We start from the raw sequence: 24,522 nt of genomic DNA on the forward strand, positions 1-24,522 counted from the left end.
CCCCTGGACGACAAACTCCACCTCTGATTCCACAGGGGCCATAATTTCCTGTTGCAATAGAAAGACATGCACAGAGAAGCCATTGTAAAGATAATTGCATCATGGGTCAGAGCACTGGCACACCTTGCCCAAGAGGTTATGGAGTCCAAATGCTTGGAAACCTTCAAAAGCCACCTGGAGAGTCTCAAGAAAAGGAGATTTTGGGAAACTAAGCTGAGACACCAGGCCTGAACATGGGACAGTTTTGTGTGCCAGCCATTCCACCAAGCCAACATCCCCCTTGGGCTCTCTCCCATCCATGCACAGACCAAAAGGTCCCTCTGAAGGCCTTGCTGATGGGTGCTCTTGCAGAGACAAGAGCAGAGGAACAGCTGGAAACAGGCTTGTAGCCTGCAGCCAAACCTCTTGCAATGACACTCAAAAGGCTTCTTTTCATCAGTCCCTCCTAACCTTTGCATCACTCCAACAAATCACATTCCTTCCCTGGACATGGAGGACGACACTGCCACAGGTCCACACCTCAGCCCATCTCCCTCCTTCCCCTCTCACCTGCAGCACTCTGGAAAAAGAGGAGGAAGAAGGGGAAGAGCAGGAACAGGATCTTCATGGCTGAAGCCTGGAGCAGGTCTTCACAGGGCTCCTGCAGAGAAGACAAACCGAGGTGACAAGGACCTGGGGGAGAACCCCAGGTGGTGCTGCAGGAGCCTGGGCACAGCTTTCAGGAACTCAGACAGGGGCTGCCTGCACCTACAGGAAAAAGATTTTTCCTCAGCCTTTCTCTTCAGAAGAGTTGTGAGGTGTGCATCTACCTGATGAAGGTCTTGGTGCTCAGGCACAAAGAGACCCAACAGGAATCCCTCGTGTCCACGTGCCCCTGCGGCCAGGGAGTGCTGCTTTGCCCTAAACATGAGGGTTTTATGCCATTGCTGGTGGGTGGGAGCTGGGCGTCTTCCTGCTGCCGCCTCTGCCCTTGGCCAATCAGTCAGAGACCCATGGGCATGGGCATGGTGGGGTTGCTCCTCGTCCCTCCTGGCTGCTGAGGTGCCTGCTGGGGCTGTTGCAATCGTCACCGTTATCCTCACGCAACACAGCTTGTGACACCCGGGGGCACAGCTGGCACGCAGCCTGCGGTGCCTGGAGGGCAATGGCTACACAGGTACCCTGGACAGAGAAGAAGGCTTCCCTCAGGCGTCCTCTCATTGTTTTTGAAATGGACAACTAGCATGCGATGGGCAAGATCACTGGTTTCAGTACAGCTTCTAGTACTGGTTGTCACCAGTGACGGTGACTCCACCACCTCCCTGGGCAACCCGTCCCAATGCCTGACTGCTCCTTCTGAGCAGAAATGTCTCCTCATTTCCAACCTGAACCTCCCCTGGCACAACTTGAGGCCATTCCCTCTAGTCCTATCACTGGTTACCTGTGAGAAGAGGCCCACCCCCAGCTCCCTACACCTTCCTTTCAGGCAGTTGCAGAGAACAAGAAGGTCTGCCCGCAGCCTCCTCTTCTTCTCCAGGCAAAACACCCCCAGTGCCCTCAGCCACTCCTCACAGGACTTGTGCTCCAAATAGCCTGGGGGGCATCAGGCCCAGCACTGCAGCTGGTCAAGGGAAGGGATTGTCCTGCTCTGCTCTGCCTGCTGCCACCTCACCTGGAACACTGCGGGCGGTTTTGGGCACCTCAGTGTCAGAAGGGCATAAAACTACCACAGAGTGTCCAAGGAGGGCTACAAAGGTTGTGAAGGGTCTGGAGGGGAAGGCGTGTGAGGAGCGGCTGAGGTCCCTGGGTTTGTTCAGCCCAGAGCAGAGCAGGCCGAGGGGAGGCCTCATGGCGGCCTGCAGCTCCCTCACGAGGGGAGCGGAGGGGCAGGCGCTGAGCTCTGCTCTCTGGGGACAGCGACAGGACCCGAGGGAACGGCATGGAGCTGGGACAGGGGAGGGTCAGGCTGGGTGTGAGGGAAAGGTTCTGCACCCAGGGGTGGTCGGACACCTGGACAGGATCCTGCTGGTGTCCAAGAAGTGTTGGGACAACGCTCTCAGGCATAGGGATTGGTTTTGGGTGGTGCTTTGTGGAGCCAGGATTTGGACTCAGTGGTCCTTGTGGGTCTCTTCGTACCTTCGTGCTGGCTCCCGTGGCTGCCCGGGACACACAGCCCCTTCCTCACCCGCAGCAAACAGCCTGGCCCCACAGGGAATGCCAGCCCCAGCATCCCCACAGTGCTGGTGGGGAACAGCACCCCCGGGCACCCTCTGGCACAAGGACACGCTCACGCTTCCCACCAGTTGCAATGCCAAACTGCACGCCTTTATTCGAGCGCGGAAAAGCAGCCTCTGGCCAAACGGCAGCAGGCCTGGGGCAGGATGTCTCCAGCACACGGGTGCCCTCGCACCCAGCAGGAGCAGTGCTTCCACTCCCACGGGCACTGCACGGGGAGACTGCAGGGGCGGGAAGGGGAGAGGACGTCAGGAGCTGTTTCCAGGAGCGAGAAGCGAGGGGGACATCCTGCTCACAGAATTCAGGGCATCAACCCCGTGTCCTGTACAGAGATAACAGAAAGCATGTCACCAGCTTGCAACTTATTTCTTCCTTGCTCCCAGTTGCTCCCACCTCCTCTGGTATGAAAGCATATGCAAATACAATACATGGTGCAAAAAAGAAAAAAAAATGCAATACGTGGTGCAGAAGAATCAGCCTCCATGGATGTAAACAGCAGTCCTTTCTGCAGACACCACTGACACGTTATGCTTAGGGGTGGTAGCCCTGCCTCCAAGTCTTTGCATTGTCATCGAGAACAGGGCTGTGGCATTGACCCTTCTCCCAGGGTAAACCTTGACTGTTGTGCAGCAGGGATATGCCCTCTGCAAAGCTGCAAAGGTATCACGGGACTGCGTGGTATCGTTGTTTTTGGGAGTTTGAGCTGTTTCAGCCTCAAAAGGGCACTTCCGAATCCACGAGGACTCTTCCCTCCCTTCCTGGGACTCTCCCACAAAGCATAAATACAGCAGAGTATTTACCAGGCATTGACTAGAAAGAGTTCTGTAACAACCGTTTCAATGAATAAAGGAGGAATTCCTTTATTCATTGGAATAAAGGAATTCAAGAATTCCAAGAATCCAAGACCTTACCTTTTGCAGCAGGGAATGAAGACTGAACATCTCCCAATCGCTTTGGCTGGGTAGAGGCATGTCCCTAAGCTACAGATTCCCCCTCTTTGTGCGCAGTGAATGGCATTTCCTGAAGCCATGGAGAATCATAGAAACAAAAACAGTGGAAGCGATAATTTGGGTGAGCTGTGTGCGCTTGCAGAAACACTGACGCTCTCCATGCATTCCAGGCCAACATCTGGGCTCATCATGTTCAAGCTTGCTCTGTGCTGGTCGGCTGGGCCCAGAGAGTGGTTTTGAACAGAGTGAAATCCAGCTGGTGACTGGTCACCAGTGGTGTTCCCCAAGGGCTTGGTGTTGGGGCCCACCCTCCTTAATATCTTTATTGATGATTTGGGTGAGGGAATTGAGTGCACCCTCAGTAAGTTTGCAGGTGACACCAAACTGGGCTAACTGTCAATCTGCCAGAGGGTAGGAAGGCCCTGCAGAGGGACCTGGACAGGATGGGTCAATGGGCAAACGCCAATGGGATGAGGTTCAACACGGCTGTGCCGGGTTGTACAGTTTGGCCACAACAATCCCATGAAGCGCTCTATAGACTTGGGGCAGAGTGGCTGAAAAGCTGAGCAGAGGAAAAGGATCTGGGGGAGCTCATTGATGTTCACCTCAACGTGAGCCAGCAGTGTGCCCAGGTGGCCAAGAAGGCCAACAGCATCCTGGCTTGTATCAGGAATTGTGTGGCCAGCAGGCCCAGGGAGGTGATCGTCCCCCTGTACTCTGCTCTAGTGAGGCCGCACCTCAAGTGCTGTGTTCAGCTTTGGGCCCCTCACTACAAGAAGGACATTGAGGACCTGGAGTGTGCCCAGAGCAGGGCTACAAAGCTGGGAAGGGCCTGGAGCACAAGTCCTGTGAGGAGCGGCTGAGGGAGCTGGGGGTGTTTGGTCTGGAGAAGAGGAGGAGGCTGAGGGCAGACCTTATTGCTCTCTGCAACTGCCTGACAGGAAGGTGTGGGGAGCTGGGGGTCGGCCTCTTCTCACAGGTAACTAGTGATAGGACTAGAGGGAATGGCCTCAAGTTGTGCCAGGGGAGGTTCAGGTTGGAAGTGAGGAGACATTTCTGCTCAGAAAGAGCAGCCAGGCATTGGGATGGGTTGCCCAGGGAGGTGGTGGAGTCACCGTCCCTGGGGGTGTTCAAGGAACGGTTGGACGTGGTGCTTAGGGACATGGTTCGGTGGGTGACATTGGTGGTAGGGGGATGGGTGGACCAGGTGATCTTGGAGGTCTTTTCCAACCTTAATGATTCTATGATTCTATGTGGGTCTTCCAACGCAAGGTGTCTCACCCAGAAGGGCTCTTTCACACCCCTACAGGTGCACACAAGAGCAGAGAGGGAGGAAGACCAGTGGGAAGACCAAGGGAGAAGCATGCTGGCTGCCCAGCTGCGTGTCCAGCCCTGCCTGGACCAGCAGAGCTGTTAAGTGGGGCACTCATCACAGCCCACAGCCCTGTCCAAGCTGCTCCTTGAGTCTGAGGGAACTCTGATGGAAAGTCCTTACCCAGCCCTCACAGGAATTGTGGCTTGAGGGAAGGGGGCTTTGGGACAGTGTGCTGAGACACCAGGCCTCAAAATGGGGCCGCTTTGTGTGCCGGCCTTACCACCAAGTCAACATCCCCCTTGGGCTCTCTCCCATCCCTGCACAGGCCAAAAGGTCCCTCTGAAGGACACTGCTGTCCACACCTCAGCCCATCTCCCTCCTCCCCCTCTCACCTGCAGCGCCCTGGAGAAAGAGGAGGAAGAAGGGGAAGAGCAGGAACAGGATCTTCATGGCTGATGCCCGGAGCAGGTCTTCACGGGGCTGCTGCAGTGAAGACAAACCAAGGTGACAAGGACATGGGGGAGAACCCCAGGTGGTGCTGCAGGAGCCTGGGCACAGCTTTCAGGAATCCAAAAATGGACTGCCTCCTACTACAGGAAAAAGATGTTTTCTTGACCTTTCTCTTCAGAACAGTTCTCAGGTGAGCACCACCCTGCGTGCGCTGGGAGCATTTCAGGGTGTCCCAATAATTAAAAGAAATGAGACTCCCGGATGGACAGAAAGACACAAATCACAAGGGTTCCCCAGAGGGGTTCGATTTCTATGGCCTCACAACTGGCTGTCCCCAGAGCTGATCCCAATCAAGGGATGAAAGAAGACAGGCTTAGAGACAACAGGACATGCTCGTGACAAGTCTCACTGCAAAGCCTCTCATAAGGTTAGGGTCAAGAAAGGATCCAGGCTCTGCAAGTCATGGAAAAGAAGGGCCTGAGGCTACTATACTGCATGAAGGATTCATCGGTGCTGACAACCACCCCAGACAGCCCTAAGGTGGCCAGTGAAACCACCCTGCCCAATCACCTTGTGTTCCCCAGGCTCAGGACAGACCTCCCAGATGGGCTTGGGCATCCCCACCAACAACTCAAGGTAACTGCCAGCTCTGCAGCAGCAAGGAACCTCCCTGGCCCCACACTTACTGCCATAGCCCTGAGCAGCCCCTCCCCAGAGGGGAGCAAGAGTACAGGGAGGATCTTACAGTTGGTCCTTGCGAGGAGTCGAGGATGATGGACTTGAGCTGAGCAGCTGTACCAGAAGAGACAGGGCCCTGCAGGTCCCTACCTTATGAAGGTCTTGGTGCTCAGGCGCAAAAAAAGCCAACAGGAATCTTTGGTGTCCACGTGCCCCTGCAGCCAAGGAGTGCTGCTTTGCCCTAAACGTGAGGGTTTTATGCCATTGCTGGTGGGTGGGAGCTGGGCTTCTTCCTGCTGCCGCCCTTGGCCAATCAGTCAGAGACCCATGGGCATGGGCATGGTGGGGTTGCTCCTCGTCCCTCCTGGCTGCTGAGGTGCCTGCTGGGGCTGTTGCAATCGTCACCGTTATCCTCGCGCAACACAGCTTGTGACACCCGGGGGCACAGCTGGCACGCAGCCTGCGGTGCCTGGGCATGAACCGCCCGCCATGGACAAAGCAGATGGGCTGGGGCAGGCAATGGCAGCACGGGCACCCTGCAAGGAGAAGAAGGCTTCCCTCAGGCGTCCTCGCATATTGTTAATGATACGACATCTTGGGACTCCTTGGAGAGGGTTTGGAAGCCAGGGGGGTGCGGGGGTGGCCTCTGAGAGAAGAGCCCCACAGCTGCCCCATGTCAGACAAGAGCCAGGTCCAGCCCACTCCAAAAGGGACCTGTTGGTGGCCAAAGATGAGCTAATGAGCGACACTGGTTGTGCCTCTGTCCTAACATGGAATCAAGGAATCATTTAGGATGGAAAAGACCTCTGAGATCATCGAGTCCAACCCAGAAACGAGCCCTGCCGAGTCCACTGTTTAATACTATAATCATAGAATCATTAAGTTTGGCCAAGACCTTCAAGATCATCTGGTCCAGTTATCCCCCTACCACCAATGTCACCCACCAAAACACATCCCTAAGCACCACATCCAACCTTTCCCTGAACACCCCCAGGGACAGTGACTCAACCACGTCCCTGGGCAACCCGTCCCAATGCCTGGCTGCTCCTTCTGAGAAGAAATGTCTCCTCATTTCTAACCTGAACCTTAACTGGTGCAACTTGAGGCCATTCCCTCTACTCCTATCACTAGTTACCTGTGAAAAGAGGCCGACCCCCAGCTCCCCACACCTTCCTTTCAGGCAGTTGCAGAGAACAATAAGGTCTCCCCTGAGCCTCCTCTTCTCCAGACTAAACACCCCCAGTGCCCTCAGCCACTCCTCACAGGACTTGTGTTCCAAATAACTCAGGGTACATGAGGCCTGGCACTGCAGCTGGGCGAGGGAAGGGATTGTCCCACCCTGCTCTGCCTGCTGCTCCCTCACCTCAAGCACTGGGGGCGGTTTTGGGCGCCACAGTGTCAGAAGGGCATCAAACTACTGAGGAATGTCCAAAGGAGGGCTACGAAGCTGGTGGAGGGTCTGGAGGGGAAGGCGTGTGAGGAGCGGCTGAGGTGCCTGGGTTTGTTCAGCCCAGAGCAGAGCAGGCCGAGGGGAGGCCTCATGGCGGCCTGCAGCTCCCTCACAAGGGGAGCGGAGGGGCAGGCGCTGAGCTCTGCTCTCTGGGGACAGCGACAGGACCCGAGGGAACGGCATGGAGCTGGGACAGGGGAGGGTCAGGCTGGGTGTTAGGGAAAGGTTCTGCACCCAGGGGTGGTTGGGCACCTGGACAGGATCCTGCTGGTGTCCAAGCCTGCTGGAGTCCAAGAAGTGTTGGGACAATTCTCTCAGACATAGGGATTGGTTTTGGGTGGTGCTTTTTGGAGCCAGGATTTGGACTCAATGGTCCTTGTAGGTCCCTTGTACCTTTGTGCTGGCACCCAGGACTCCCCGGGACAATGGCCGCCTGTGCCCAGCAGCACGAGCACAGGGCTCCCGCTCGCCCTCCTCAGCAGGCAGCGCCTGCACAGTGCCTTCCTCACCCACAGCAAACAGCCTGGCCCCACAGGGACTGCCAGCCCCGGCATCCCCACGGTGCTGGTGGGGAACAGCATCCCTGGGCACCCTCTGGCACAAGGACACGCTCACGCTTCCCACCAGCTGCAATGCCAAACTGCACGCCTTTATTCGAGCGGGGAAAAGCAGCCTCTGGCCAAACAATTGTAGGCCCGTGGAACAGGACATCAGGAGCTGGTTCCAGGAGCGAGAAGCGAGGGGGACATCCTGCTCACAGAATCCAGGGCATCAGCCCCATATCCTGTACAGAGAAAGCAGAAAACTTATCATCACCTCCTTGAAACTTCTCCCTTTTGTCTCTCTCCCACTCTCTCCCACCTCCTCTCCAAGGACACACGAGTCTTGAGACATAAGAGTCAAATGCCCAGAGGTGAACTCATGGCCTTACTGCTGAGGGCTTAGAACTGTGCCCTCCTTAGTGCTGGTAGCCCTGACTCCAAGTCTTTGCAGAAGCATCAAGAACAGGACCGTGTCCTTGACCATCTCCAAAAGGTAACCACAACCCTTTGCCAGCATGGGAGAGTCCTCCACAAAGGCTGGGCAAGCCTTGTGGGGCTGAGCAGAATGGGGAGGTGCTGGCTAAGCTTAGGGTCCTTCAGCACCATACAGGGCTGAATCCGCACATCCAAGCCCACAATCCCCTTCCTTTCCAGGCCTCTCCTGCGGAGCGCATTCTGATGCTGATGGTTAGGTGTGGAATAGGAAGAGTACTGTAACAATCATTTCAAAGGACAAAGGAGGAATCCCTTTCTGCAGCCAGGACCTTACCTGCTGCAACAGGGTACGAAACCGAAACATTTCCCAATCTGTGTTTCAGCGAACTGGCATCCCCCAAAACGACAATTTCCCCCTCTTATTCTGCATTGGATAGAATTTCCTGTTGCAATAGAAAGACATGCACAGAGAAGCCATTGTAAAGATAATTGCAACATGGGTCAGAACACTGGCAAACCTTGCCCAGAGAGGTTCTCGAGTCAACTTGCTGAGAGATTTTCAAAAGTTACACGGAGAGGCTCGAGACAAGGAGGCTTTGGGACACGGTGCTGGGGGTCGAAAAAAAACCACTTTGAGGGCCAGCCATTCCACCAACCCAACATCCCCCTTGGGCTCTCTCCCAAAGGCCAAAAGATCCCTCTGAAAGACGCTGCTGTGCTAACCTCAGCCTTGCTAATGGGAGCTCTTGAAGAGAGAAGCACAGAGGAGCAGCTGAACACAGGCTGCAGCCTGTGGCCATACCTCTTCCTGACCCCACAAGAAGACAGGACTTTTTTCCAACGATTTTTCTGCACCCCACTTCCATGACCTCTTACAAAGACACTCAGAAAGCTTCTTTTCATCAGTCCCTCCTAACCTTTGCATCACTCCAACAAATCACATTGCTTCCCTGGACATGGAGGACCACACTGCCATGGGTCCACACCTCAGCCCATCTCCCTCCTTCCCCTCTCACCTGCAGCACCCTGGAGAAAGAGGAGGAAGAAGGGGAAGAGCAGGAACAGGATCTTCATGGCTGGAGCCTGGGGGAGGTCTTCACTGGGCTCCTGCAGTGAAGACAAACGAAGGTGACAAGGACCTGGGGGAGAAGCCCAGGTGGTGCTGCAGGAGCCTGGGCACAACTTTCAGGAACCCAAACAGGGGCTAGCTGCACCTACGAGAAAAAGATTTTTACTCAGCCTTTCTCTTCAGAAGAGTTCTGAGGTGTGCACCTACCTGATGAAGGTCTTGGTGCTCAGGCACAAAGAGACCCAACAGATATCCCTCGTGTCCAGGTGCCCCTGTGGCCAGGGAGTGCTGCTTTGCCCTAAACGTGAGGGTTTTATGCCATTGCTGGTGGGTGGGAGCTGGGCTTCTTCCTGCTGCCGCCTCTGCCCTTGGCCAATCAGTCAGAGACCCATGGGCATGGGGCATGGTGGGGTTGCTCCTCGTCCCTCCTGGCTGCTGAGGTGCCTGCTGGGGCTGTTGCAATCGTCACCGTTATCCTCGCGCAACACAGCTTGTGACACCCGGGGGCACAGCTGGCACGCAGCCTGCGGTGCCTGGGCATGAACTGCCCGCCATGGACAAAGCAGATGGGCTGGGGCAGGCAATGGCAGCACGGGCACCCTGCAAGGAGAAGAAGGCTTCCCTCAGGCGTCCTCGCATATTGTTAATGATACGACATCTTGGGACTCCTTGGAGAGGGTTTGGAAGCCAGGGGGGTGCGGGGGTGGCCTCTGAGAGAAGAGCCCCGCAGCTGCCCCATGTCAGACAAGAGCCAGGTCCAGCCCACTCCAAAAGGGACCTGTTGGTGGCCAAAGCTGAGCTAATGAGCGACACTGGTTGTGCCTCTGTCCTAACATGGAATCACAGAATCATTTAGGTGGAAAAAAACTCTGAGATCACCAAGTCCAACCCAGAAGCGAGCACTGCCAAGTCCACCATTAAACCATAGAATCATAGAATGGTTAAGGTTGGCCAAGACCTCCAAGATCATCTGGTCCAACCATCCCCCTACCACCGTCACCCACAAAACCACATCCCTAAGCACCACGTCCAACCTTTCCTTCAACACCTCCAGGGACGGTGACGCCACCACCTCCCTGGGCAACCCATCCCAATGCCTGGCTGCTCTTTCTGAGCAGAAATGTCTTCTCATTTACAACCTGAACTTCCCTTGGTAGAACTTGAGGCCATTCCCTCTAGTCCTATCACTGGTTACCTGTGAGAAGAGGCCGACCCCCAGCTCCCCACACCTTCCTTTCAGGCAGTTGCAGAGAACAATAAGGTCTCCCCTGAGCCTCCTCTGCTCTAGACTAAACACCCCCAGTGCCCTCAGCTGCTCCTCACAGGACTTGTGCTCCAAATAGCTTGGGGGACATCAGGCCTGGCACTGGAGCCAGTCAAGAGAAGGGATTGTCCTGCTCTGCTCCGCCTGCTGCTGTCTCACCTCGAGCACTGGGGGTGGTTTTGGGCACCTCAGTGTCAGAAGGGCATAAAACTACCAGAGAGTGTCCAAGGGAGGGCCATGAAGGTGGGGGAGGGTCTGGAGGGGAAGGTGTGTGAGGAGTGGCTGAGGTGCCTGGGTTTGTTCAGCCCAGAGCAGAGCAGGCCGAGGGGAGGCCTCATGGCGGCCTGCAGCTCCCTCACGAGGGGAGCGGAGGGGCAGGCGCTGAGCTCTGCTCTCTGGGGACAGCGACAGGACCCGAGGGAACGGCATGGAGCTGGGACAGGGGAGGGTCAGGCTGGGTGTGAGGGAAAGGTTCTGCACCCAGGGGTGGTCGGACACCTGGACAGGATTTTGCTGGTTTCCAAGCCTGCTGGAGCCCAAGAAGTGTTGGGACAACGCTCTCAGGCATAGGGATTGGTTTTGGGTGGTGCTTTGTAGAGCCAGGATTTGGACTCAGTGGTCCTTGTGGGTCTCTTCGTACCTTTGTGCTGGCTCCTGTGGCTGCCCGGGACACACAGCACCTTCCTCACCCGCAGCAAACAGCCTGGCCCCACAGGGACTGCCAGCCCCGGCGTCCCCACGGTGCTGGTGGGGAACAGCACCCCTGGGCACCCTCTGGCACAAGGACACGCTCACGCTTCCCACCAGCTGCAATGCCAAACTGCACGCCTTTATTCGAGCGGGGAAAAGCAGCCTCTGGCCAAACGGCAGCAGGCCTGGGGCAGGATGTCTCCAGCACACGGGTGCCCTCGCACCCAGCAGGAGCAGTGCTTCCACTCCCACGGGCACTGCACGGGGAGACTACAGGGGCGGGAAGGGGAGAGGACGCCAGGAGCTGTTTCCAGGAGCGAGAAGCGAGGGGGACATCCTGCTCACAGAATTCAGGGCATCAAACCCATGTGCTGTAAGAAGGAAGCAGAAAGCATGTCACCAGCTTGCAACTTCCTTCTCCCATGCTCCCAGTTGCTCCCACCTCCTCTGGTATGAAAGCCAAATACATGGTGCAAAAGAATCAGCCTCCATGGAGGTAAACAGCAGCCCTTTCTGCAGACAGCACTGACACGTTATGCTTATGGGTGGTAGCCCTGCCTCCAAGTCTTTGCATTGTCATCGAGAACAGGGTTGTGACCTTGGCCCTTCTCCCAGGGAAAACCTTGACTGTTGTGCAGCAGGGATATGCCCTTTGCAAAGCTGCAAAGGTATCACGGGACTGCATGGTAATGTTTGTCTTGGGATTTTGAGCTGTTTCAGCCCCAAAAAGGGCACTTCCGAATCCACGAGGACTCTTCCCTCGTTTCCTGGGACTCTCCCACAAAGCATAAATACAGCAGAGTATTTACCAGGCATTGACTGGAAAGAGTTCCGTAACGACCATTTCAATGGATAAAGGAGGAATTCCTTTCCACATCCAGGATGCTAGACCTGTGAGATACAAAGCTGTGTTTTTGCTGTAGAACGTGGTTTTGCAGTGGAAAATTCCATTAACCTTGCATATTCAAAAGTGATTGTGCAGGCACGACAGTGGCATAGCAGTGGGGAGTATGTTAAGCAGGTAAGGGGAAGGTCTCACTGTCCCAGAATAAGGAGGATAGGTAAGAAAAACAAGGCCAACAGTGCAAAATCATTAAAAACAGAAAATTGCGGGCCTCTAGTCACGACAGAAGAAGGGAGGAAAAGGAAGAGGAGAAATTAAAGGTTGGTCAAATAAAATTGTACATATATGATACAGTAATAAGCATCAAATAGTTTGTGAACCTGTACTACTAAGCTAGTGAGGAAGCAGTAGGAATCAAATGCAGGGTAATAGGGAATATAAGGTTATGATATACGTTTGCTGGGTGTTCCTGCTTGCAGGATGCCCACCATTGCAATCGCGAGTAAAATAGTTTCACACAAGACCCTCCCTGAGAACATTATTGAGGTATTTCTCACAGACCTTACCTTCTTCAGCAGGGAACGAAATCTGCACATTTCCCAATAGCCGTGGCAGGGAAGGGACATCTCCCAAAGGTACAGAATCCCCCATATCGTCCACATTCTATGCCATTTCCTGGAGCTATGGAGAATCATAGACACAAAAACAGTTGAGGTGATGATTTGGGTGAGTTGTGAGTGCTTGAAGAAGCACTGACACTCTCCATGCGTTCCAGACCAACATGTAGGCTCATCTTCATGCTTGCCATATGTGGGTCTTCCAACGCAAGGTGTCTCACCCAGAAGGGCTCTTTCACACCCCTACAGGTGCACACAAGAGCAGAGAGGGAGGAAGACCAGTGGGAAGACCAAGGGAGAAGCGTGCTGGCTGCCCAGCTGCGTGTCCAGCCCTGCCTGGACCAGCAGAGCTGTTAAGTGGGGCACTCATCACAGCCCACAGCCCTGTCCAAGCTGCTCCGTGAGTTTGAGGGAACTCCGAAGGAAAGCCCTTACCCAGCCCTCACATGGATCATGGCTCGGGAGAAGGGGGCTTTGGGACACTGTGCTGAAACACCAGGTCTCAAAATAGGACCGCTTTGTGTGCCGGCCATACCACCAAGTCAACATCCCGCTTGGGCTCTCTCCCATCCCTGCACAGGCCAAAAGGTCCCTCTGAAGGACACTGCTGTGCTAATCTCAGCATTGCTGATGGGTGCTCTTGCAGAGACAAGAGCAGAGGATCAGCTGGACACAGGCTACAGCCTGCAGCCAAACCCCTTCCTGACCCCACAAGAAGTCAGGCCTTTCTTCTTCAGCCTTTTCTACACCCCAATTCCATGTCCTCTTGCAAAGACCACTCAGAAGGCTTCTTTTCAACAGTCCCTCCAAAACCTTGATTCACTCCAACAACTGGCATTGCTTCTACCAGAGAGTGTCCAAGGGAGGGCCATGAAGGTGGTGAAGGGTCTGGAGGGGAAGGCGTGTGAGGAGCGGCTGAGGTGCCTGGGTTTGTTCAGCCCAGAGCAGAGCAGGCCGAGGGGAGGCCTCATGGCGGCCTGCAGCTCCCTCACGAGGGGAGCGGAGGGGCAGGCGCTGAGCTCTGCTCTCTGGGGACAGCGACAGGACCCGAGGGAACGGCATGGAGCTGGGACAGGGGAGGGTCAGGCTGGGTGTGAGGGAAAGGTTCTGCACCCAGGGGTGGTTGGGCACCTGGACAGGATCCTGCTGGTGTCCAAGCCTGCTGGAGTCCAAGAAGTGTTGGGACAATTCTCTCAGGCATAGGGATTGGTTTTGGGTGGTGCTTTGTGGAGCCAGGATTTGGACTCAATGGTCCTTGTGGGTCCCTTCTACCTTTGTGCTGGCACCTAGGACTCCCCGGGACAATGGCCGCCTGTGCCCGGCAGTATCAGCACAGGGCTCCCGCTCGCCCTCCTCAGCAGTCAGCGCCTGCACAGCACCTTCCTCACCCACAGCAAACAGCCTGGCCCCACAGGGACTGCCAGCCCCGGCGTCCCCACGGCACTGGTGGGGAACAGCACCCCTGGGCACCCTCTGGCACAAGGACACGCTCATGCTTCCCACCAGCTGCAATGCCAAACTGCACGCCTTTATTCGAGCGGGGAAAAGCAGCCTCTGGCCAAACAATTGTAGGCCCGTGGAACAGGACATCAGGAGCTGTTTCCAGGAGCGAGAAGCGAGGGGGACATCCTGCTCACAGAATCCAGGGCATCAGCCCCATATCCTGTACAGAGAAAGCAGAAAACTTATCACCTCCTTGAAACTTCTCCCTTTTGTCTCTCTCCCACTCTCTCCCACCTCCTCTCCAAGGACAAACGAGTCTTGAGACATAAGAGTCAAATGCCCAGAGGTGAACTCATGGCCTTACTGCTGAGGGCTTAGTACTGTGCCCTCCTTAGTGCTGGTAGCCCTGACTCCGAGTCTTTGCAGAAGCATCAAGAACAGGACCGTGTCCTTGACCATCTCCAAAAGGTAACCACAACCCTTTGCTAGCATGGGAGAGTCCTCTGCAAAGGCTGGGCAAGCCTTGTGGGGCTGAGCAGAATGGGGAGGTGCTGGCTAAGCTTAGGGTCCTTCAGCACCATACAGGGCTGAATCCGCACATCCAAACCCACAATCCCCTTCCTTTCCAGGCCTCTCCTGCGGAGCGCATTCTGATGCTGATGGTTAGGTGTGGACTAGGAAGAGTTCTGTAACAATTATTTAAGTGGACAAAGGAGGAATCCCTTTCCTCAGCCAGGACCTTACCTGCTGCAACAGGGTACGAAACCGAAACATTTCCCAATCTGTGTTTCAGCGAACTGGCAGCCCCCAAAATGACAATTTCCCCCTCTTATTCTGCATTGGATAGAATTTCCTGTTGCAATAGAAAGACATGCACAGAGAAGCCATTGTAAAGATAATTGCAACATGGGTCAGAACACTGGCAAACCTTGCCCAGAGAGGTTCTGGAGTCAACTTGCTGAGAGATTTTCAAAAGTTACACGGAGAGGCTCGAGACAAGGAGGCTTTGGGACACGGTGCTGGGGGTCGAAACAAAACCACTTTGAGGGCCAGCCATTCCACCAACCCAACATCCCTCTTGGACTCTCTCCCAAAGCCCAAAAGATCCCTCTGAAAGACGCTGCTGTGCTAACCTCAGCCTTGCTCATGGGAGCTCTTGAAGAGACAAGCACAGAGGAGCAGCTGAACACAGGCTGCAGCCTGTGGCCATACCTCTTCCTGACCCCACAAGAAGACAGGACTTTTTTCCAAAGCTTTTTCTGCACCCCACTTCCATGACCTCTTACAAAGACACTCAGAAAGCTTCTTTTCATCAGTCCCTCCTAACATTTGCATCACTCCAACAAATCACATTGCTTCCTTGGACATGGAGGACCACACTGCCATGGGTCCACACCTCAGCCCATCTCCCTCCTTCCCCTCTCACCTGCAGCACCCTGGAGAAAGAGGAGGAAGAAGGGGAAGAGCAGGAACAGGATCTTCATGGCTGAAGCTTGGGGGAGGTCTTCACGGGGCTCCTGCAGTGAAGACAAACCAAGGTGACGAGGACCTGGGGGAGAACCCCAGGTGGTGCTGCAGGAGCCTGGGCACAACTTTCAGGAACCCAAATAGGGGCTAGCTGCACCTACGAGAAAAAGATTTTTACTCAGCCTTTCTCTTCAGAAGAGTTCTGAGGTGTGCACCTACCTGATGAAGGTCTTGGTGCTCAGGCACAAAGAGACCCAACAGGAATCCCTCGTGTCCACGTGCCCCTGTGGCCAGGGAGTGCTGCTTTGCCCTAAACGTGAGGGTTTTATGCCATTGCTGGTGGGTGGGAGCTGGGCTTCTTCCTGCTGCCGCCTCTGCCCTTGGCCAATCAGTCAGAGACCCATGGGCATGGGGCATGGTGGGGTTGCTCCTCGTCCCTCCTGGCTGCTGAGGTGCCTGCTGGGGCTGTTGCAATCGTCACCGTTATCCTCGCGCAACACAGCTTGTGACACCCGGGGGCACAGCTGGCACGCAGCCTGCGGTGCCTGGGCATGAACTGCCCGCCATGGACAAAGCAGATGGGCTGGGGCAGGCAATGGCAGCACGGGCACCCTGCAAGGAGAAGAAGGCTTCCCTCAGGCGTCCTCGCATATTGTTAATGATACGACATCTTGGGACTCCTTGGAGAGGGTTTGGAAGCCAGGGGGGTGCGGGGGTGGCCTCTGAGAGAAGAGCCCCGCAGCTGCCCCATGTCAGACAAGAGCCAGGTCCAGCCCACTCCAAAAGGGACCTGTTGGTGGCCAAAGCTGAGCTAATGAGCGACACTGGTTGTGCCTCTGTCCTAACATGGAATCAAGGAATCATTTAGGTGGAAAAAAACTCTGAGATCACCAAGTCCAACCCAGAAGCGAGCACTGCCAAGTCCACCATTAAACCATAGAATCATAGAATGGTTAAGGTTGGCCAAGACCTTCAAGATCATCTGGTCCAACCATCCCCCTACCACCAATGTCACCCACAAAACCACATCCCTAAGCACCACGTCCAACCTTTCCTTCAACACCTCCAGGGACGGTGACTCCACCACCTCCCTGGGCAACCCATCCCAATGCCTGACTGCTCTTTCTGAGAAGAAATGTCTTCTCATTTACAACCTGAACTTCCCTTGGTAGAACTTGAGGCCATTCCCTCTAGTCCTATCACTGGTTACCTGTGAGAAGAGGCCGACCCCCAGCTCCCCACACCTTCCTTTCAGGCAGTTGCAGAGAACAATAAGGTCTCCCCTGAGCCTCCTCTGCTCTAGACTAAACACCCGCAGTGCCCTCAGCTGCTCCTCACAGGACTTGTGCTCCAAATAGCTTGGGGGACATCAGGCCTGGCACTGCAGCCGGTCAAGAGAAGGGATTGTCCTGCTCTGCTCCGCCTGCTGCTGTCTCACCTCGAGCACTGGGGGTGGTTTTGGGCGCCACAGTGTCAGAAGGGCGTAAAACTACCAGAGAGTGTCCAAGGGAGGGCCATGAAGGTGGGGGAGGGTCTGGAGGGGAAGGTGTGTGAGGAGTGGCTGAGGTGCCTGGGTTTGTTCAGCCCAGAGCAGAGCAGGCCGAGGGGAGGCCTCATGGCGGCCTGCAGCTCCCTCACGAGGGGAGCGGAGGGGCAGGCGCTGAGCTCTGCTCTCTGGGGACAGCGACAGGACCCGAGGGAACGGCATGGAGCTGGGACAGGGGAGGGTCAGGCTGGGTGTGAGGGAAAGGTTCTGCACCCAGGGGTGGTCGGACACCTGGACAGGATCCTGCTGGTGTCCAAGCCTGCTGGAGTCCAAGAAGTGTTGGGACAATTCTCTCAGGCATAGGGATTGGTTTTGGGTGGTGCTTTGTAGAGCCAGGATTTGGACTCAGTGGTCCTTGTGGGTCTCTTCGTACCTTTGTGCTGGCTCCCGTGGCTGCCCGGGACACACAGCACCTTCCTCACCCGCAGCAAACAGCCTGGCCCCACAGGGACTGCCAGCCCGGGCATCCCCACAGCGCTGGTGGGGAACAGCACCCCTGGGCACCCTCTGGCACAAGGACACGCTCACGCTTCCCACCAGCTGCAATGCCAAACTGCACGCCTTTATTTGAGCGCGGAAAAGCAGCCTCTGGCCAAACGGCAGCAGGCCTGGGGCAGGATGTCTCCAGCACACGGGTGCCCTCGCACCCAGCAGGAGCAGTGCTTCCACTCCCACGGGCACTGCACGGGGAGACTGCAGGGGCGGGAAGGGGAGAGGACGTCAGGAGCTGTTTCCAGGAGCGAGAAGCGAGGGGGACATCCTGCTCACAGAATTCAGGGCATCAAACCCATGTGCTGTAAGAAGGAAGCAGAAAGCATGTCACCAGCTTGCAACTTCCTTCTCCCATGCTCCCAGTTGCTCCCACCTCCTCTGGTATGAAAGCCAAATACATGGTGCAAAAGAATCAGCCTCCATGGAGGTAAACAGCAGCCCTTTCTGCAGACAGCACTGACACGTTATGCTTAGGGGTGGTAGCCCTGCCTCCAAGTCTTTGCATTGTCATCGAGAACAGGGTTGTGACCTTGGCCCTTCTCCCAGGGAAAACCTTGAGTGTTGTGCAGCAGGGATATGCCCTTTGCAAAGCTGCAAAGGTATCACGGGACTGCATGGTAATGTTTGTCTTGGGATTTTGAGCTGTTTCAGCCCCAAAAAGGGCACTTCCAAATCCACTCTTCCCTCCCTTTCTGGGACTCTCCCACAAAGCATAAATACAGCAGAGTATTTACCAGGCATTGACTAGAAAGAGTTCTGTAACGACCATTTCAATGGATAAAGGAGGAATTCCTTTCCACATCCAGGATGCTAGACCTGTGAGATACAAAGCTGTGTTTTTGCAGTAGAACGTGGTTTTGCAGTGGAAAATTCCATTAACCTTGCATATTCAAAAGTGATTTGCAGGCACGACAGTGGCATAGCAGTGGGGAGTATGTTAAGCAGGTAAGGGGAAGGTCTCACTGTCCCAGAATAAGGAGGATAGGTAAGAAAAACAAGGCCAACAGTGCAAAATCATTAAAAACAGAAAATTGCGGGCCTCTAGTCACGACAGAAGAAGGGAGGAAAAGGAAGAGGAGAAATTAAAGGTTGGTCAAATAAAATTGTACATATATGATACAGTAATAAGCATCAAATAGTTTGTGAACCTGTACTACTAAGCTAGTGAGGAAGCAGTAGGAATCAAATGCAGGGTAATAGGGAATATAAGGTTATGATATACGTTTGCTGGGTGTTCCTGCTTGCAGGATGCCCACCATTGCAATCGCGAGTAAAATAGCTTCACACAAGACCCTCCCTGAGAACATTATTGAGGTATTTCTTACAGACCTTACCTTCTGCAGCAGGGAACGAAATCTGCACATTTCCCAATAGCCGTGGCAGGGAAGGGACATCTCCCAAAGGTACAGAATCCCCCATATCGTCCACATTCTATGCCATTTCCTGGAGCTATGGAGAATCATAGACACAAAAACAGCTGAGGTGATGATTTGGGTGAGTTGTGAGTGCTTGAAGAAGCACTGACACTCTCCATGCGTTCCAGACCAACATGTAGGCTCATCTTCATGCTTGCCATATGTGGGTCTTCCAACGCAAGGTGTCTCACCCAGAAGGGCTCTTTCACACCCCTACAGGTGCACACAAGAGCAGAGAGGGAGGAAGACCAGTGGGAAGACCAAGGGAGAAGCGTGCTGGCTGCCCAGCTGCGTGTCCAGCTCTGCCTGGACCAGCAGAGCTGTTAAGTGGGGCACTCATCACAGCCCACAGCCCTGTCCAAGCTGCTCTGTGAGTTTGAGGGAACTCCGAAGGAAAGCCCTTACCCAGCCCTCACATGGATCATGGCTCGGGAGAAGGGGGCTTTGGGACACTGTGCTGAAACACCAGGTCTCAAAATAGGACCGCTTTGTATGCCGGCCATACCACCAAGTCAACATCCCGCTTGGGCTCTCTGCCATCCCTGCACAGGCCAAAAGATCCCTCTGAAGGACACTGCTGTGCTAACCTCAGCATTGCTGATGGGTGCTCTTGCAGAGACAAGAGCAGAGGAGCAGCTGGACACAGGCTTGTAGCCTGCAGCCAAACCTCTTCCTGACCCCACAGCAAGCCAGGCCTTTCTTCTTCAGCCTTTTCTACACCCCAATTCCATGTCCTCTTGCAAAGACCACTCAGAAGGCTTCTTTTCAACAGTCCCTCCAAAACCTTGAATCACTCCAAAAACTGGCATTGCTTCCCTGGACATGGAGGACCACACTGCCACAGGTCCACACCTCAGCCCATCTCCCTCCTCCCCCTCTCACCTGCAGCGCCCTGGAGAAAGAGGAGGAAGAAGGAGAAGAGCAGGAACAGGATCTTCATGGCTGATGACCGGAACAGGTCTTCACACAGCTGCAGAGAAGACAAACCGAGGTGACAAGGACCTGGGGGAGAACCCCAGGTGGTGCTGCAGGAGCCTGGGCACAGCTTTCAGGAACTCAGACAGGGGCTGCCTGCACCTACAGGAAAAAGATTTTTCCTCAGCCTTTCTCTTCAGAAGAGTTGTGAGGTGTGCACCTACCTGATGAAGGTCTTGGTGCTCAGGCACAAAGAGATCCAACAGGAATCCCTCGTGTCCACGTGCCCCTGCGGCCAGGGAGTGCTGCTTTGCCCTAAACGAGAGGGTTTTATCCCATTGCTGGTGGGTTGGAGCTGGGCTTCCTCCTGCTGCCGCCTCTGCCCTTGGCCAATCAGTCAGAGACCCATGGACATGGGCATGGTGGGGTTGCTCCTCGTCCCTCCTGGCTGCTGAGGTGCCTGCTGGGGCTGTTGCAATCGTCACTGTTATCCTCATGCAACACAGCTTGTGACACCCGGGGGCACAGCTGGCACGCAGCCTGCGGTGCCTGGAGGGCAATGGCTACACAGGTACCCTGGACAGAGAAGAAGGCTTCCCTCAGGCGTCCTCTCATTGTTTTTGAAATGGACAACTAGCATGCGATGGGCAAGATCACTGGTTTCAGTACAGCTTCTAGTACTGGTTGTCACCAGTGACGGTGACTCCACCACCTCCCTGGGCAACCCGTCCCAATGCCTGACTGCTCTTTCTGAGCAGAAATGTCTCCTCATTTCCAACCTGAACCTCCCCTGGCACAACTTGAGGCCATTCCCTCTAGTCCTATCACTGGTTACCTGTGAGAAGAGGCCCACCCCCAGCTCCCCACACCTTCCTTTCAGGCAGTTGCAGAGAACAAGAAGGTCTGCCCGCAGCCTCCTCTTCTTCTCCAGGCAAAACACCCCCAGTGCCCTCAGCCACTCCTCACAGGACTTGTGCTCCAAATAGCCTGGGGGGCATCAGGCTCAGCACTGCAGCTGGTCAAGGGAAGGGATTGTCCTGCTCTGCTCTGCCTGCTGCCACCTCACCTGGAACACTGCGGGCGGTTTTGGGCACCTCAGTGTCAGAAGGGCATAAAACTACCACAGAGTGTCCAAGGAGGGCTACAAAGGTTGTGAAGGGTCTGGAGGGGAAGGCGTGTGAGGAGCGGCTGAGGTGCCTGGGTTTGTTCAGCCCAGAGCAGAGCAGGCCGAGGGGAGGCCTCATGGCGGCCTGCAGCTCCCTCACGAGGGGAGCGGAGGGGCAGGCGCTGAGCTCTGCTCTCTGGGGACAGCGACAGGACCCGAGGGGACGGCATGGAGCTGGGACAGGGGAGGGTCAGGCTGGGTGTGAGGGAAAGGTTCTGCACCCAGGGGTGGTTGGGCACCTGGATAGGATCTTGCTGGTGTCCAAGCCTGCTGGAGTCCAAGAAGTGTTGGGACAATTCTCTCAGACATAGGGATTGGTTTTGGGTGGTGCTTTGTGGAGCCAGGATTTGGACTCAGTGGTCCTTGTGGGTCCCTTGTACCTTTGTGCTGGCACCCGGGACTCCCCGGGACAATGGCCGCCCGTGCCCGACAGTATCAGCACAGGGCTCCCGCTCGCCCTCCTCAACAGTCAGCGCCTGCACAGCCCCTTCCTCACCCGCAGCAAACAGCCTGGCCCCACAGGGACTGCCAGCCCCGGCGTCCCCACGGTGCTGGTGGGGAACAGCACCCCTGGGCACCCTCTGGCACAAGGACACGCTCACGCTTCCCACCAGCTGCAATGCCAATCTGCACGCCTTTATTCGAGTGGAGAAAAGCAGCCTCTGGCCAAACAATTGTAGGCCCGTGGAACAGGACATCAGGAGCTGTTTCCAGGAGCGAGAAGCGAGGGGGACATCCTGCTCACAGAATCCAGGGCATCAGCCCCATATCCTGTACAGAGAAAGCAGAAAACTTATCACCTCCTTGAAACTTCTCCCTTTTGTCTCTCTCCCACTCTCTCCCACCTCCTGTCCAAGGACAAACGAGTCTTGAGACATAAGAGTCAGATGCCCAGAGGTGAACTCATGGCCTTACTGCTGAGGGCTTAGAACTGTGCCCTCCTTAGTGCTGGTAGCCCTGACTCCGAGTCTTTGCAGAAGCATCAAGAACAGGACCGTGTCCTTGACCATCTCCAAAAGGTAACCACAACCCTTTGCCAGCATGGGAGAGTCCTCTGCAAAGGCTGGGCAAGCCTTGTGGGGCTGAGCAGAATGGGGAGGTGCTGGCTAAGCTTAGGGTCCTTCAGCACCATACAGGGCTGAATCCGCACATCCAAACCCACAATCCCCTTCCTTTCCAGGCCTCTCCTGCGGAGCGCATTCTGATGCTGATGGTTAGGTGTGGAATAGGAAGAGTACTGTAACAATCATTTCAAAGGACAAAGGAGGAATCCCTTTCTGCAGCCAGGACCTTACCTGCTGCAACAGGGTACGAAACCGAAACATTTCCCAATCTGGGTTTCAGCGAACTGGCAGCCCCCAAAACGACAAATTCCCCCTCCAATTCTGCATTGGATAAAATTTCCTGTTGCAAGAGAAAGTCATGCACAGAGAAGCCATTGTAAAGATAATTGCAGCATGGGTCAGAGCACTGGGACCGCTTGTCAAGAGAGGTTCTGGAGACAGCCTACTTAGAGATCATCAAAAGTCACACGGAGAGGCTCGAGACAAGGAGGCTTTGGGACGCAGTGCTGGGGGTCAAAACGAAACCACTCTGAGTGCCAGCCACCAACCCAACATCCCCCTTGGACTCTCTCCCAAAGGCCAAAAGATCCCTCTGAAAGACGCTGCTGTGCTAACCTCAGCCTTGCTGACGGGAGCTTTTTCAGAGGCAAGAGCAGAGGAGCAGCTGGACACAGGCTTGCAACCTGCAGCCAAACCTCTTCCTGACCCCACAGGAAGCCAGGCCTTTTGTTCTCAACTCTTTCTACACCCCAATTCCATGTCCTCTGGCAAAGACCACTCAGAAGGCTTCTTCTCAACAGTCCCTCCTAACCTTTGAATCACTCCAACAAATCACATTCCTTCCCTGGACATGGAGGACGACACTGCCACAGGTCCACACCTCAGCCCATCTCCCTCCTTCCCCTCTCACCTGCAGTGCCCTGGAGAAAGAGGAGGAAGAAGGGGAAGAGCAGGAACAGGATCTTCATGGCTGATGCCCGGAGCAGGTCTTCACAGGGCTGCAGTGAAGACAAACCAAGGTGACAAGGACCTGGGGGAGAACCCCAGGTGGTGATGCAGGAGCCTGGGCACAGCTTTCAGGAACTCAGACAGGGGCTGCCTGCACCTACAGGAAAAAGATTTTTCCTCAGCCTTTCTCTTCAGAAGAGTTGTGAGGTGTGCACCTACCTGATGAAGGTCTTGGTGCTCAGGCACAAAGAGACCCAACAGGAATCCCTCGTGTCCACGTGCCCCTGCGGCCAGGGAGTGCTGCTTTGCCCTAAACGTGAGGGTTTTATGCCACTGCTGGTGGGTTGGAGCTGGGCTTCTTCCTGGTGCCGCCTCTGCCCTTGGCCAATCAGTCAGAGACCCATGGGCATGGGCATGGTGGGGTTGCTCCTCGTCCCTCCTGGCTGCTGAGGTGCCTGCTGGGGCTGTTGCAATCGTCACTGTTATCCTCATGCAACACAGCTTGTGACACCCGGGGGCACAGCTGGCACGCAGCCTGCGGTGCCTGGAGGGCAATGGCTACACAGGTACCCTGGACAGAGAAGAAGGCTTCCCTCAGGCGTCCTCTCATTGTTTTTGAAATTGACAGCTAGCATGCGATGGGCAAGATCACTGGTTTCAGTACAGCTTCCAGTACTGGTTGTCACCAGTGACGGTGACTCCACCACCTCCCTGGGCAACCCGTCCCAATGCCTGACTGCTCTTTCTGAGAAGAAATGTCTCCTACGTTCTAACCTAAACCTTCCCTGGCACAATGTGAGGCCATTCCCTCTGGTCCTATCACTGGTTACCTGTGAGAAGAGGCCTACCCCCAGCTCCCTACACCTTCCTTTCAGGGAGTTGCAGAGAGCAATAAGGTCTCCCCTGTGCCTCATCTTCTCCAAACTAAACACCCCCAGTGCCCTCAGCCGCTCCTCACAGGACGTCTGCTCCAGTCTGGGGGGCATCAGGCCCAGCATTGCAGCTGGTCAAGAGAAGGGATTGTTCCACTCTGCTCTGCCTGCTGCCGCCTCACCTCGAGCACTGTGGGCGGTTTTGGGCGCCACAGTGTCAGAAGGGCATCAAACTACCAGAGAGTGTCCAAAGGTGGGCTACAAAGATGGTGACGGGTCTGGAGGGAATGGTGTGTGAGGAGAGGCTGAGGTGCCTGGGTTTGTTCAGCCCAGAGCAGAGCAGGCCGAGGGGAGGCCTCATGGCGGCCTGCAGCTCCCTCACGAGGGGAGCGGAGGGGCAGGCGCTGAGCTCTGCTCTCTGGGGACAGCGACAGGACCCGAGGGGACGGCATGGAGCTGGGACAGGGGAGGGTCAGGCTGGGTGTGAGGGAAAGGTTCTGCACCCAGGGGTGGTTGGGCACCTGGATAGGATCTTGCTGGTTTCCAAGCCTGCTGGAGTCCAAGAAGTGTTGGGACAATTCTCTCAGGCATAGGGATTGGTTTTGGGTGGTGCTTTGTGGAGCCAGGATTTGGACTCAATGGTCCTTGTGGGTCCCTTTGTACCTTTGTGCTGGCAC

General features: G+C 55.4%; 4 long non-coding RNA genes across 10 annotated transcripts; all 4 read right to left on the reverse strand.

The window, feature by feature from the left end:
• On the reverse strand, positions 1-9,441 carry LOC310897314. 6 transcript variants are annotated; one of them, XR_014582210.1, is made up of 6 exons: positions 9,311-9,441; positions 9,051-9,141; positions 8,369-8,477; positions 5,758-7,841; positions 4,872-4,962; positions 1-48 (listed from the first exon to the last, which is right to left on the reverse strand). It is a non-coding gene; the product is annotated as an uncharacterized lncRNA (long non-coding RNA). The 6 variants fall into 6 exon arrangements; XR_014582211.1 differs by having other exon boundaries at positions 30-48; positions 4,872-4,959; XR_014582212.1 differs by lacking the exon at positions 1-48 and adding an exon at positions 3,126-3,234 and having other exon boundaries at positions 4,872-4,959.
• Positions 9,442-11,170: 1,729 nt separating this feature from the next.
• Positions 11,171-15,744, reverse strand: LOC310897317. The gene is made up of 6 exons (XR_014582219.1): positions 15,648-15,744; positions 15,388-15,478; positions 14,706-14,814; positions 12,468-14,181; positions 11,867-11,948; positions 11,171-11,428 (listed from the first exon to the last, which is right to left on the reverse strand). It is a non-coding gene; the product is annotated as an uncharacterized lncRNA (long non-coding RNA).
• A 1,766-nt stretch (positions 15,745-17,510) lies between these two features.
• Positions 17,511-20,010, reverse strand: LOC310897320. The gene is made up of 3 exons (XR_014582222.1): positions 19,764-20,010; positions 18,801-18,915; positions 17,511-17,768 (listed from the first exon to the last, which is right to left on the reverse strand). It is a non-coding gene; the product is annotated as an uncharacterized lncRNA (long non-coding RNA).
• Positions 20,011-21,576: 1,566 nt separating this feature from the next.
• On the reverse strand, positions 21,577-23,289 carry LOC310897316. 2 transcript variants are annotated; one of them, XR_014582217.1, is made up of 4 exons: positions 23,193-23,289; positions 22,936-23,055; positions 22,257-22,365; positions 21,577-21,732 (listed from the first exon to the last, which is right to left on the reverse strand). It is a non-coding gene; the product is annotated as an uncharacterized lncRNA (long non-coding RNA). The 2 variants fall into 2 exon arrangements; XR_014582218.1 differs by having other exon boundaries at positions 22,936-23,023; positions 23,193-23,283.
• Positions 23,290-24,522: the final 1,233 nt, after the last annotated feature.

This window comes from Anser anser, assembly GCF_964211835.1.
Source record: "Anser anser genome assembly, chromosome: 3".
Lineage (NCBI taxonomy): Eukaryota > Metazoa > Chordata > Aves > Anseriformes > Anatidae > Anser > Anser anser.